The sequence below is a fragment of the Benincasa hispida genome, chromosome 1 (assembly GCF_009727055.1).
Source record: "Benincasa hispida cultivar B227 chromosome 1, ASM972705v1, whole genome shotgun sequence".
In the NCBI taxonomy this organism is placed as follows: domain Eukaryota; kingdom Viridiplantae; phylum Streptophyta; class Magnoliopsida; order Cucurbitales; family Cucurbitaceae; genus Benincasa; species Benincasa hispida.
In genome coordinates, this window is record NC_052349.1 from 9,591,437 (window position 1) to 9,607,744 (window position 16,308).

Sequence of the window (16,308 nt, forward strand, 5' to 3'; positions counted from 1 at the left end):
AGCATAGTTCTACAGGGTCCTCTTCAGTTGCCTCTCTTCTAGTACAGGTTATCAGGTTTTGGCTTCTTCCTCCTCTGTTGATTCTGATGTTGGTTAATCTGTTTCTGGCTCGAGTTCCTTCGAAAGGACTATGTCAATTTCCTCTGATGATAACGAGCAAGAGGAATATTATCATCAGAGGAAATTGACATAGTTGGGCAAGCTAAAGAAGAGGGCCTCTGTGGATGTGTCTGCTGACTGTGGTCCTTCTACTTGTACAAGTTCAAAAGGAACTTCCCCTAAGAAGAAGAGCCCTAACTCTGAATTAGAATCTTTTATGCAGATCTCTGACTCTAGCACTGAAGAAGACATGGCCTTTATCAAGGACAAGCCTCGTACAGGAGTTGACAATGTAAAATTCCTCCTAACATTTCTACTGTTCCTATTGATGGGATATCCTTTAATAGTGAGGAGAATGTTCGTAGATCGAAATATGTGGTGCAGCGATGTATTGCTGAAGGTTTTGTTTGACCAGACCAAGCCTTGTTTGGAAATTATGGACCTTTTTCAGCGTGTTGCTACTCAAGACTATTGTGGACCTCAGTCCCTTTTATCCCCAATTGATGAGGGAGTTCATTGTCAATCTTCCTTCTAAGTTCAATTATCCCAGTTGTCTTGATTATCAGAAGGCTCATATTATAGGCATGTGTTTCACCACTTCTCCTACTTTATTAATGTTTATCTTGGGTGTGTTGATTCCCTTCCTTTTTTGTGAACCCCATCTCTCCACATCGGATCTTATTGCTAAGCTTACAGGTGGTACTCGATTTGAGTGGCCTCCATCTCACCAATTGTCCGACTCTAACTTCAGGGTGAAGTATGCTATTTTATTTTGAATTGGCATTGCTAATTGGTGTCCTTCGACTCATAGGTCCAATCTATCTCCTTCTCTGGCCAATCTTCTGTATCATATTGGAACTCTGTCTACTTTTGATTTTGGTATGTTTGTGTATAATCAGTTTCTTCGACATGTTGACTCCTTTGCTATCAAGTTGCCTATCTGTTTACCACACTTATTCACTAGTATTTTGCTGTCTCAGTGCCCTGCCATTCTTGGTCCGAATGATGCCTCTGGCCTTGATCCCAAGTTTCTTAATTTGAGTCAAGATTTTTCAAGGTACTCATGTCCCTGACATTGTGCATAACATCCGCTCTCCCAAGGCTTCTGACATTCCTATTCTTGAGGATTTGCAAGTTCCGAAAGGTGATTTATTGATTCCTACTGAGCTTAGGACTCACATTTTTCACATTTTGGCTTCTAAGTCTCGTACTTTGAGCTGTATTATTCATGATTTAACGGAAAGCCTCCCAAACGTAAGTGTGATTACTTATTTTTGTTTCCCTTCTTTTGATAAAATTATCCTTTTAGTCCTCAAATTTTGAAGAATATGTGCATTTGGTATCTGAGTTTTAAAAATGTATCTTAGTAGTCCACAAGTTTATAAAAATAGGTCTATTTAGTCCCTAAGTTTTCAAAATGTATCTTTTTAGTCCCCAAGTTTATAGAAATAGGTTTAAAAGGTCCTTGAAGTATTTTTTGTTTTATTTTTTTAGAAATAACTATATGATATTTAAAATTAGAAAAAAACAGTTTTAGAGAGGATGTGATGTTTAAAAATTATTCTTCTAATTTAAAATGTAATATAGTTATTCAAAATAATAGTATAAAGTTATCTGAGGGACTTTTCAAATCTATTTTTAAAAATTCGAAGATTAAAAAGATACATTTTGAAAACTAAGTACCAAATTGATCTATTCTTATAAACATTGGAATTAAAAACTCAAAGACCAAATGAATCTATTCTTATAAACTTGGGGACTGGACCAAAGACACATATTCTTCAAAACTTGAGGACCAAAAAGTAATTTTCCCTATTCTTTTTCTTTAGCTTGTGATACTGTGTCTTTTCATTTAATAGAAACTCTATAGTTTTGAGCTTAGATGACTCTTTTGAAAAGTTGCGCTGAAATAAATGAAAGTGAAATCAAAGTAATTTAAGAAAAAAAAGCCCAAAAAGAAAATTGAAAAATTACAATGTGAAGATTAAGATTCAAATAGTAGATAATAAATTCTATATTAAGGTAAATAGAATTTTGAATTAGAAAAAAAAAGAAGTGTAAATTGATCAAGGATAAGAAGCTTTCAATACTGTGGGCATTAAAGATATGAAAGAAAATTAAATTAATTCTCAAACCAAAACCACATTTTCTTATTACAAATGGTTGTTACCGTATATAAATTTGTTCAACAACTATTTGGTTGTTTTATTTTTAAAATTTAAACTTAACACTATTACAAATGGCTGTTACCGTATATAAATTTGTTGTAAATTATCTTAATTTTTAGGCTGATTTAGTGGCTAGAATTGGTTTTTTTTTTTTTTTTTTTTTAATGTGTATTCTTTATTGTAAATATGAAGATTAATCAATAATATATCAATATATCAACATGGGCTTTGCAAAACCGCCGTCGAGGGTCCAGTTCATTCACTTCAGATTTATCGTCGACCACAGTTTCGCTGTCAACCTCAGTCTCACCGTCATCTTGTCCGTGATCCGTTCAGATCCGCTACTGCCCAGATCCCGTGCCGTTCAGATCCGCGGTCGTCTTCATCGTTTCAATCTAAATCTGAGGACGCCGGACCTTCTCCGATCTGTTTGTGGGTTAGTTTGCACTGTCCAACCGTCACTCGAGCTAGGTCGATTTGTTACAGATCCGCCAGATCCATCACCGACCTGTTCGGGCATCGTCATTCGTCTGAGACCATATCCGACCTGATTCGGCTACAAGTCTCTGTTTGTGCTGCCCAATCGATCCGATTCCTTCTGTACCGTTCAGACCCGCTCACCTCCAGATCCGTTCGTCTGAAATTTCTGTTCGCGTTGCCAACCGCCCGCATTCTGTGTGTTCATGCGAAGGAGAAGGCCGGTTCAGCTATTTCCATCTGGTCTGGTTCAGTTTGTTAAACCGATTTGGTCCGGTTCATTTTATTAACCGGTTTGGTTCAATTGAAATCGGTCTGATTCAGCAATTTGGCCCATTTGAATTGTTTGATTTGATTGCTTTAGTTCCCATGTCTAATGGCGAAATATTATGAATCTCTTCTCTACCACCTTGCATGTTAGGTAGATCTATGCAACCATGGAGCTTGAAAGTTGATTCCTCATTTATTGCTTCTGTTGTCTTTTCCTTGAATGATCCTTCTCCAACTAGGTTTTCACTCACTACCCTTCGAGAATTAGTAAAGCAGGTGATCTTGATAAGCAATTAATTGGTAATGATTAACCCAAGCATTAAATGAGTTACTTTCAAGCTAAACTTCCCAACAGAGTTGAAGAGTTACATCCTTTCATGCATCAAAAGGCAACTTTTCATCCAAAAGTCACAATGAATCTAAAAATTCATTATTCATTCACATCTTTAATGAATTATGTACCAATTTAATTTCATGCATTTATATTTATGAGGTAGTTGAAAGGTGTTAGATTAATCTAAACAATTAGGTGAAAGGGTATGTCTTTTCAAAGTGTCTTTTCAATTAATATAAATACTTATGTATTTTTGACATTTTGGTAACAAGAATTTGAATTTGAATGAAATATTCTTAGAGTTTATTCTCTCAAGTTTTAAGCTTTATTTGTATTCTTGTGCATATTTTTAGAACTTTCAATTTAATTTGATCAATTAGATTGTAGAGAGTTCGAAATCTTGAAGTTAAGAATAAGTTCTCCTTTCTTCTTAATCATCGATCAATCTTTCAAGCCAAATCTATTTAGTTTTCTTGGTGTTATCAACTTGTTTAATCGGGGTTATTCTTATTACTATCAATGACATCAAGTAGTTCTTGGCTTCTCGATTCTGTTTGTTGTAATCACATGACCTCTAACATTTCACTTCTCTCTTCCTTAACCTCTGCTTCATCACTTCCCTTCATTCATGCCACTAATGGAAATTGTATCACTATCTTTCATATTGGTAATATGGTCACACCCACCCAAACTCTTCTAGATACATATCATGCCCCTAACCTAAACATTAATCTTGCTTCTATCGGCCAACTTTGCGGTCATGGCCTAAATGTTTCTTTTTCTCCTAACAGTTGTCCGGTTCAGGATCCGCACATGAGAAAGATAGTTGGTACGGAATGCAGAGTGGAACAATTGTTTGAACTCACATCTCTTCAGCTTCTTGCTTCCCCATCCATCTCTACATCTATCACTGATTCTGCAATATATCAATGGCATCTACGTCTTGGTCATGCTTCCTTTGAAAAACTTTGCAAGTTAGTGCCTTCTGGAAATTTAAATAATATTTCAAAATTTTACTCATTTCATTGCTTAAATTGTAAACTTGCGAAACAACTTGCCTTGTCTTTCCCTAATTCCTTAGTGTGATTTGATACATCGTTTGACTTGGTTCATTCTGGGTTTGTTTTTACATTTTCGCTCGCCAGAAAGTTTGTGCACAAATATTAGGCCCTGGGGCTGTCCTGCTGGGCCCAATAGCCATTTAGGGCACCAAATGAGCTCCGTTCGCAAAACCGTTTGGTGCACGAATTTTTTTCATCGTTCTTAACCCCTGGGTACATCTTCACGTTTTCGCCCGTAGGAAAGTTTGCGCACAAAAATTGGGCCCCGGGGCTGCCCCGCCATGCCCGATATCCCTTTAGGACACCAAATGAGCTCCATTCGCAAAACCATCTAGTTGTAGTTTGATGCTCGCATGACACCCGTGGGGGTAAGCCAAAACGAAGTTAAGTCTCCTAGACCAATGTGTCTGATAACGGGCAGAAATGCACATTATCATAGTACTAAGTTCTTAAACAATGTTGGATTGCGTTGATGAAATATGTTAAATTACATCCATTAAGCATAAATTCTATAATATTGTGGTCGCATGCGTCTAACGCATTAGAGCAGTTGATCTTTATATTTTTGTGCAAAATATGCATTAACGCAATGCATATATTCCGATCATAGGAATACATTGGTCGAGCGCAACTTCACCGCAAGACTTTGTGTTGATCGTGCTCGCAAACATTTGCCCAAGAAGAATCAAAGTAACTTGGTCAGCGCAACATGGTGGACACATCCGGATGAAAGGATAATTAAGAGCGATGGGACAGAAAGGTGACGACAGTCAGATCCAAATTAAGTTGACAGCCGATAACGGTCACAAAGTACATTCAGCTTTATCGGTGACAATTATCCGACGCATCAGTCAGGAATTAAAATTGTCCCATCTATACAACCGAGAGAGAGAAGCCGCCTTTCACCATGGAAACTCTATAAATACCGAATGCATTCTTCAAAGAAGGGGTTAAGCAGTCGATTAGTTGATCAGTTAACAAATTCATCAGTGCTTCTATTCATAGTTTTCTTTTCCATTTTACGGCGGAGTAAGAGAAGAGTGGTGACGCCGAAGATCGCCCAGGGCAGCTCGAGAGAGAACATTGGGGCATAAGAGCAGAGAGTGGGCCGACTCTCGCAAGAGCGAGAATATCTTTGGAGCACGAGTAGAAATAGTGTAAACGCCTAGTAACAAGAAATTACTCCAGGCTCTTTACTATACTTGCATTGTTATTGGTACTTCATCTCATATTTATTCAATGGAAGTTCTATTTCTACATCTGCTCACTCTCTTAATACACATGAGTAGCTAAACTAGTTGAATGGGTTGAGAAGAACTAAGTTAACTTGACCTAAGAAGTTCATTACTTGCGATTGTCTTGTTGTGCAAAATACCCTTTAGAGTTACTCGAGAGAGAATCTAAAGACAGAACCTAATGTCTCGAGAAAGCTAGGTTAGAATCTGGACTCTAAAGAGCAAGATTAGGCTTGCATGAACAAGAGATAGGGACTTAGAGATAAGCTTTGTTTGTCAACTTGCATCGCATGCATCCTAGGAATGGGAATGATATTATGTGGTCGCATATTCGTGTGAATGTCATGTTGTCATCGCATAAATAGAAATAGAGGTTTATGTGTAAACCTTATAGACTTATCGCATATTTATCGCATGTGTTCTAGCCTTAGAAGCCGTAGCATTCACGCCGAGAGGTGGTTTACTGTTGTATGCATGTTGCATGATCGCAAAGCATGGACGTATTCTAGGGAGTGTTAGCCGAAACTTTTTTCAACCCGTTAACCACATATTAATCGTATTTCCCGTTTACCAACTCTTTTCGAACTCTGCCGCATTCATCATTTATTTTCATCAATGCAAACAACAACCCAACGATTTATTTAGTTAACTGGTTACCGCAAATTTTCATAAGAATCACCAACACAACTATTTTCACAAGTCTCTGTGTTCGACCCTGGACCTGTCTCTTATACACATCTAGATGTGTATAAGAGACAGATTCTAGGGAGTGTTAGCCGAAACTTTTTTCAACCCGTTAACCACATATTAATCGTATTTCCCGTTTACCAACTCTTTTCGAACTCTGCCGCATTCATCATTTATTTTCATCAATGCAAACAACAACCCAACGATTTATTTAGTTAACTGGTTACCGCAAATTTTCATAAGAATCACCAACACAACTATTTTCACAAGTCTCTGTGTTCGACCCTGGACTTACTAGGAAACTCAGGGGAATTTACACTTGAATTCCGCTGGGGAAACTTGAGTGCACAACGCAATCCATCAACGCATATCATCCATATTTCCATTCAATAAAATAACGCATTAACATCCCAGAACTCCTCTCTCTCTAGTTTAAAGAAGTTGTATCCTGAAATGCATGCATGCTAGATATGAGTTTAGTTGTGAAGGGTTCTCACCAGTAGTTAGATGCTCGCATGACACCCGTGGGGGCAAGCTAGAACGAAAGTGGGACACCTGGAACAACGCATGGGTAATCGAAGATTTATACTTTTTCTTTTAACCGATATCTATTTTAAATAAGTATCTAATGCATTGTTGGTTTAGAAAAAATGAGAATGTTTTGAGAAACGAAAGGAGTTTTTGACGAAAAGCTTGCTGCACCTGAAATAAAACATTCTTCCTTTTAGAAAAGAATCAACTTGCATTACATTTCCAAACTCCAGTCTCAACCCTGCACACTAAAGACAATGGAGATAACAAAGAATTATTTGTGGAATGCTCGAGGACAAGCATTATTCAAATTTGGGGGTGTGATAACTTGTAGAAATACAAATTATTGTGGCTCAAAAGTTGGAACAATTAGGGTCTTTAATGATAAAATCTCATCATTTTTAGAGAAAACGCATGGAATTACTCGAACACAATCAAGCTCATACAAAAGAATGTTTATTGCTAAAGTACTACGACATTAATGCATGATATTGCAAGATCTTAATAAAGTCTAATGCATGATTAGGAAAAGTGTCGCAGGCAAAGTATAACGCATGGGGCATGCGTTGGAGGGATTCGACGCAAGGAAGATTCATTGATTCAGGCTGTTTGTGTCAATTCACCACTTGCAAGCATGGTCATCTGCAGTGGGCGACGTCTAAAAAGCATCTGAGTGTCAGGCGGTTGACCATGGTATGGAATTTAATACTACCCATTATCTAGTTGAAGAAGACCGACGCCTATAAATAGAAGAAATCCCACCAGATCAAAAGCTGAAGCTTGAATCTTAGATCTTTTAGCTCATTGCATAATTATGAAATTTTGAGATCGTAGAGCTGTGCTGTGGTGCTGAGAAAAACAAGAGGGAAGAGAACCACCACCATCGCTGATCAAGGAGCAGAGAAAGTTGAGCTCGAGAGAGACATTTCTTCTAATTTTTCCACAAGTGGTTGTACATGAACTTGAATTGAGGCAAAAAGGATAAGAGATCGTACTATGCGACTTGACTCCTTTCATTTCATCCTACTTACCTTTTTCATCTTCTCAGTTGATTAAGTGTTGGTTTTGTAAAGACATTCAGTTTCTTTATAAATTCACATATTTGATCTATCATACTTCACCAATTTTTATTTCTTGTTTTATGTTGGATGCATCTATAACTTCATGCAAAATTCCATTTTGAACGCTTAAGCCAACTAAATCAATTGGTAAAAGTAGCTTTAGCTTAAATTATTCAAGAGAATAAGTAAGCTAGCATCAAGTTAGAAACGCGAGTACATCTAGAGATAGACGCACTGGTGTTTTATTGCATCTTGTGATTGACGCATACATCCTAGAGATAGGTATTGTATGATATTCGCATTGAGAAGTGCCGAATAGAGTCTAACGCATAAACGGAGATAAACAAGTCATCTCATTCGCATCATATTCTTGTTCGTGTTCATCTAACTTAGATCGACGCAATGCATCAAACTTCATTTTCCACACGACCCCTTATCCTCTACTTGACCCTTTTGTATCTTCTTGCACACACACACAACAATTTAGTGTAAATAACTCATTTCTACATTCACTTAGGATATTTCTACAACAGTTACAATACAAGGTCTGCGTTAGCTTTAATCTGAATCTTTGAGTTCGACCCTGGACTTACCAGGAACCTGAGTTGGATTTATACTTGGATGTGAGTCAGGAAAACTTGAACGTCTATAGAGGAGTGTCATGCGTCCTGTTGCACATCACTAACGCATCCGCATCACTAACGCATCATAAACACATCGATTATTCACATTTGCACTTATTTTTCTGATTACTTTATACAATACACTCCTAAACTCGAATCACGAAATTAACGAACACATGCATTAAAAGTGTGTTATAAATTTTTATAATATATAATATGCATATATAGGGTTTCTTTTAATATAAATGTTATATTGAATGATGAATGCCTTTGATGTATGTTGTGGATGTTTAACATGACTAATTTTTGTAAGTTGTTATAAAATGAAATTAGACTTTAAAATCCATAACAAAGATACACAACATGCTCACTTAGATTAACAACTAGTTTTAACTGTTGTTTGCTACCTTATAAAATTTGGTTACAAACTCAAATCGGTTCATAAACTGTCTAAGGTTAGGGGTACTTAAGTTGACAATTTACGTAACACCTCCTACCTGGGGATTATAACCGAATTATTGATCGTTGTCAACTCATTTTATGAGCTTGCGTGAGTGGTCTTAAGTTTAAAACTGGTTTAAACACTTAGACCTTGTAAGGTTATATCAAAATATAAAAGTTATACTTGGATGACAATGATATAGACTTAGGTTGTTTAAAAGTTAGTCATTTTTAAACTTAAGTAAATAGATACCCAAACATTTATGAACATTTCAGTGGGAGATTAACAATATATTAGATATATAGTTATTAGCTCTGACGTCTTTAAGAGTTCACGCCGTGAGATCTATGCTCGGCTTCGTGTCGCTTTTACTGTGACTACTCCATTCGGGAAGTGTTTGCATGGGTCAACAACAAGGTGAATGGGGGAAGTAGTTTATAGTAAGTGGGTGAAAGAAATGTGTCAACATTATCCTACGGTCTCCTCCATTAGTTTGAATTATGAGATTCCTATGTTGAGCCTGCTGTCATTTTTAGGCCGCACTAGCTAGTCGTTAACCACGACGATCCCCACGAAGGGTTATAACATAGGATTTTGAACAACCCAAGCTTTAGTAATGAATAAGGTCTTATAGTTCCGTCTTGGGTATTGTCTTTTGTTGAATGCTAGGATTGATGCTAAAAAGATATGCTATGCTATGCTCGAAATGATGTGATACTACTTCTAGATATGTGTTAATTATGAATGTTCTTGTAGTATGCCATGCGTTGTCACAGGTTTCCTTACGTTGGAACAAAGTGTAATTCAACCGCAAGTTTCTCGGTGTGATCCGAGGTCGAACACAGGGACTATTTGAGGTTATTGTGGTATGTTTGTGATATATGCGACCAGGTTTTCCAATCTTTAAAGTGTGTTTTGTACAAGTATATAAAAGTGCGGTAAAGTAAAGAAAAGCGGTAAAAAAAATGCGATAATAAAATAAGTACAGTAAACCTAAGCTAGATGATACAAGATACAGGCTTTATGAAACAAAATGCTGGGGTCCAGGCTGGCTGTGAAGGTTATGCAAAGAACATAGAATGCGGCGGCAAGTCTTATGTACAACACAGAAAGAGAAAGATAACTAATATAAACAGCACAAGTTTCTTTAATACGTTGAAGCTATAAGTACAGTTCCGCTTTTCTCTTGGCGTACACCTTTCAATGATCAGCCGTGCTCCCACATGTCTGTGGTGAAACGGAGACGAACGTAATGAATGCAAGGTTACTTCCATGTCTGGAATTACTACTCGCTTTAGTTAACGCATTCTTCTAACCTTCTCTCGATAGATCAGAATGGCTTCTTCACTTCTGCTCTCACAGGTGAAAATGTCGTCTAACATGCCTTAGCTAAACACATTTACCTCTTTAACACAAGTTAAGTACTCATTTAATTCATATTAACTACCAGGGTATGAGGAAGACATCATGGAGAAAGTGATTAACGGAGGAACGGAAGTAGATAGAAAATGGGATATGAAAGCAATCGAAACATTTAATATATCTATTAAGCGTTTGATACATAGTGTGAATGAATAGATAAAGAAGGTGAAATACAATGATGAAAAGAGATAGAACAAATACAAACAAGTGCCAATGTCTTGGCACCGATTCGAGTGGAGATCTGCTTGCCGAATTGAATGGATCAGATAGATGGATGAGCTTCCCTCTCAGGCTTGCTCAATCGATAGCAAGGTTCTCAACACAGAGCTTCTCAATAGGTATTTGGCAAAATAGAACTGAGATGCACCTCTTGGCCTTGTCTCGTCTTCTTCCCAGATTTCTTTAGTTAAGCACTTAGCTCAACCTTTCCTCTCACACTTTAGCAGCAATTAACCCCGTATCCAGTAGCATATTTTTTTATCTAAAATCTATGGGGTATTTATAGGTGAGGATCTTTGACTCCGGCCTTGTTGTCCCTACTTGTTGTTATGGAAATTCCGAAGATGGAAGGATATTATTCCTTCTGTTATGCAATCAGACCGTCAATTCTGCACAACCGTTAGTTGTACACGTGTCTCAATCCTCCGCTTTTGCATTGCTTAGTTGCATCTTTCGATTGTGAGTTCGCATGCGGTGTTGTTTTTATTACTGCATGCGGTTCAAAGTCAGCTCTGATCGACTGTCGCATTGCGCCGTCATTGCGTTAATCGTCTTTTCATTGTTGATTGACGGGCGCATTGTGACAGAGATGCGTTGATCAGTTCTTCTTGAGCCTTGAGCGCAAGCGGTGACTTGGTTTCCTGCAAAACAGAGTAAAATCTCCTTTTCTTCCATCTGAAATATGTTAGTGAGTGTAATTGTGATAATTTATAATTATTGTATTTCAAAGCTAATTTTCATACAATTGGCGCATATTTATTCTCTTTTGGCCGCAATATCTAGATAAGGTAGTATAAATAACTTATATTTCTACAAGTTATCATTTTCCATCTTGGGGGTATATTCATACCGTTCTATAAAATTTGAAAATGGCAGGTCACACTTATAAGAATTACTAATCGTTAGTAAAGATCTTAACCGAAAATGATAACCAAAAGAACTATAGGAATAAAGAGTTATTCTGATATAGTATTTGGTCTACAATTATCTCACTTCAGTGAGGGAATTGTTGACTGCCCCATGGTAGTAATTTTTCTAAATCACTAAAGTATCGTTGCAAATAAATAAAGATTTTTTGGGTACTTCATTATTATTTGCTAAAATTGGATTTAGATGCATAAGTTTAATAGAATTTGTTTAATTTTTTTCAGCAATGTCGAATTCAATTATACAACTGCTTGCTTCTGATAAGTTTAACAGAGAAGGATATTCAAACTGGAAATCCAACATTAATACGATATTAGTTATGGATGATTTGAGGTTTTTGTTGATAGATGAATGTCCTCCGGTTCCCAATACAACAACAAACTAAAATGTTCGGGACATCTATGATCGGTGGGTTAGGGCTAACGAAAAACCCCAAGCTTATATCTTAGCAAGTATATCAGATGTACTAAATTAGAAACATGAGGTAATGCCCACCGACCATGAGATAATTGTTGGGGTTAATGCCTTAAAGTCTCGTGTCCTATCTTGTAATTTTACTCAGTTACTTGTTTTATTTCCCTTACCACAAACCAATTGATGGAGCACGAGACATACGCAGTGGAATAAGGATCTAATTACACTCTAATTGCTTTTAATTAAAAGAAAAAAAACATGCAAAAAATAGGAAAAACAGTAAATTAAAAAGGAGTAGAGTACAACCTTTGTAGCTCCCGAAAAAAGCTTTTCCTCGCTGAATCTTGACCCAAACTCTTCCGGACCACCACTAGAGTTTACCCGCTATTCTCTGAACTCAAAACCGGGTTGTGGGACCCGGTGAATGAAGGAATGAAAAGGGGAAGAAATTGTGGTTCAAGGTTAATGTGTGAAAGAAAGGAGAAATTTTGGTGAGAATTATTGGAAACCAAAAAGAGAAAAAAAAATTCAAGAAGAAGAGAAAAAGATTTCAAAAACCTCTTTTTATTAAATAATTACATGCATCTAGTGCATGTAAAAACTCACAAAAATTCAACACCTCACAAAGCACTAAACTAAAGTGGGTTATGTGTCATTTTATAATGTTTACACATAGTCCACTTTAGTTAGTGGGATTTTCCAACAAAAATGTTGGATAATTCCACTAACTCTCAGTCAAGGGCAAAATGGTCTTTTTCTATTTGGTCAAAGTCAAACTTTGACTTTTAGCGAAAAAGCCAACCCTTTGACTTTTTATAGTTTTGACCCTCTTGACTAATTTTGACCTCCTGAACATGAATCCACATTTATATTTTCGAAATTCAAATCACATTTCAATATAGAGCGCCATACAAAAAATCGATAGCGATATCGCATATACTTGTCGATTTTAATTCTTTTTCTTAATTTGAATAATTCAAAGTAATCCAACATACTGTTCTAAGTTTAATCCATATGAGCTAGCAAGGGGACCTAATGGACCTACAGATCATGGGCTCCAACAATCCGAGATTAACCTGTAAAATTCTTTAACCTAATTAATCAACATTTGTTAACTAATAGATCATTCCACTAAAGTCCCGTAGTTGCACCCCCCTCACTGTAGATATATTTCTGTCCATCTGATATAACCATAACAAGTAAGTCAATCTTTCACAGGTTGTTCATGGTCTTGGCTGGCTCAAAATACTGTTTTACCCCCTAGAACACTTCTTGTTCCTTCAGTCCCACTGAACCTCTAAAGAACAATTGATTTGTGGTCAAACCAACAAATCGAGTCCCTTTCAACCTAGTAAGAGGTGGGACCCCTTGTTCTAATTCCGAAGTTAGCACTTAAGAGAACAACCTATCTACTACCACTAGAGACGGGTATGAGTGAAATCCGTCTTGCATCTTATGTTCTCAGTTATTTACCCGGTCTTACCCCTGAAATGGGAGGCTTATTGAGCCAACGCTGTTGAGCTGCTCTCACCCATGCAGATCGAAGGATAATCCCCAATAAACAGTAGTTCATAGTTAGCTCAGGATTGAGATCGAGTTACCTAGGTCATCAAATTTGAATTAGTCAGTTTTAAACAGTAAACGACGTTATAAAGTAAAAGTGACTAAGTCGTGGTCCAGCCTTATACAAATTCATTGCATAGGATGCCCCCACTCACATATCTCTATATGAATGATTTAGGATCACATCGTTTGTACTAACTACAAAGTGGACTGCATCCATAGTGTCTCTAAAACAAGGTGTAATGCAGATTTTGATAGGTATGATTGATGGTGTTCTATGCTTGAAATGATGCAATACTACTGCTAGATATGCGTTAATGATGGGTGTTCACGTAGTATGCCATGCGTTGTCACAAGTTTCCTTACGATAGAACTAAGTGTAATTCCACCGCGAGTTTCTCGGTGTGATCCGAGGTCGAACACGGGGACTAATTTGAGTTATTGTGGTATGTTCATGATATATGCGACCAGGTTTTCAATCTTTAAAAATGTGTTTGTACAGGTATATAAATTGTGATAAAATAAAGTAAAGCAGTAAAGATGCGATAATAAAATGAAATACAAAAAACCTAAGCTAGATGATACAAGATACAGGTTTCATGTTGCAAGATGCTGGGGTCAAGGCTGGCTGTGAAAGTTGTGCAAAGACGTGGAATGCGGCGGCAAGTCTTATGAATAGAAAAGAAAGACAAAGACAAAGAATATAACAACGCAAGTTCTCAATTGCGTTGAAGCTACAAATGTTGTTCCGCTTTTCTCTTGGCATATACCTTTCAGTGATCGACCACTCTCCCACATGTCTGTGGTGAAATAGAGACTAACGTAATGAATGCAAGGTTGCTTCCATGTCTGGAAGTACTACTCGTTTTAGTTAACGCATTCTTCTGACCTTCTCTTGATAGGTCGGAATGGCATCTTTACTTTTGCTCTCACAGGTAAAGATGCCGTCTAGCATGCCTTAGCTAAACGCATTTTATATCTTTAACACAGATTAAGTACTTAGTTAATTCATAATGCTTATTAGGAAATTAAGAAGACATCATGAAGAAAATGATTAACGGGTGAACAAAAATAGACAGAAAATGATAAATGAAAGCTATCGAAACATTTAATATCTCTATTAAGCATTTGATACATGGTGTGTGAATGAAAAGAGAATGAGAAAGTGAAATACAACAATGAAAGAGATAGAACAAATACAAACAAGTCCCAATGTCTTAGCACTGATTCGATGGAGATCTGCTTGACGGATAGAATGGATCTGATGGTAGAAAGAGCTTCCCTCTCAGGCTTGTTCCACCGGTAGCAGGGATCTTTGCACAGAGTTTTTCATCGAGTGTTTGGCAGGTTAGATCTTAGATTCACCTCTTGGCCTTATCTTATCTTCTTCCTGAATTTCTTCACTTAAGCACTCAGCTCAGCCTTTTCTCTCAACAGTTTTGCAGCATTTACCCCGTATCCCGTAGCATTAATGTTGGGGACATGCGAGCGAGGGCGTCCTATATAAAGAGTTTGTATAAGACTTGACCACGAAATGTTAGCGTTTCGTTATATAACACCATTCATGACAGAGACTTCACTTCACTAGGATGACCATAGGTAACATGACCTCAATCCTATGTGAGTTGGGAACTTCTGCTATTGAGTGCGGTCCTTTGATTTGTATTGGTGCGAGCGGCCAGTTTGCCGATTCAAACCTACCATTTTGGAAGTTCGTCTTATTTGGGGGCTTGAAACTCTGCTATAAGAGATGGAATTCACTCCTTCCTCGAGGCAGGGGTAGCAAATAGATAGCTCCTTAAAGGCTGATTCCGAGATTTGAACGATGTGGCGCCATACACCTTCTTTTGGCTCGAGATGTGTTCACACATAATTGAACTATGTTGTACTTTTCATTAGAGGAATCAGTGCTACTTAAGGAGGGAGATGTAACTATAGGGGCGTAACGGTAATTTGGCCCAACTGTACTTATGAGCATCTGTGAAGGGTCATCCTACTCATGATTGGTTATATTTGATGGACACAAAAATATATCTATGATAAGAAGAGTTCAACTGTTGGACTTTAGTGGAATGCCTGATAGTTAACGGATGGTGGATCTCGTGGCTAAAGAGTTTAGTCAGCTATTCACAGACCGTTGGAGCTTCGAGCCACAAGTCTATTAGGTCCCCTAGGTAGCTTGGATAAAGTCGAGAACCAGTGTTTGGGTTAATTTGAAATGTTTAAATTGACAAGAGGAAGTTCAATTATATATGATATAATTGGATTGGTTAATTATATATGATATAATTGGCTAAATGTATGAGATACATTATTTTGGAGGAAATTAGATATAAATATAATTTATATCAAGTAGAGGAGAAAATACTATAATAGATATGTGATATCAAATTATAGGATAAAAATATAATATGATTATATTTACTAATTAATTAATTGGTTAATTATATGATAATTAAGCCAATTTTCACGTTCGAATGTGGGTTAGTGAGGAGCGTCGGTTAATGTAACCGATGAATAAAAATGAAAAAGGTTTTCATTTTGACCGTCCGTCATTAGGTTGTCCAAGAGAATTCGAAAGCACGCTGGCTCGAGAGACTATACGATAGCTTTTCTCTACCTAAACGATCGTCCACCTCGCGCTAATCGATCACACACTGTTTCCTACACAATCAGATAGCTTATCTAAATGATCGTACAGTGTATCGATTTAGCTAAACGATCGTATACCTTTTTTATGTGTTATTTTATGTGGTGAAATTAATGAAATGAATT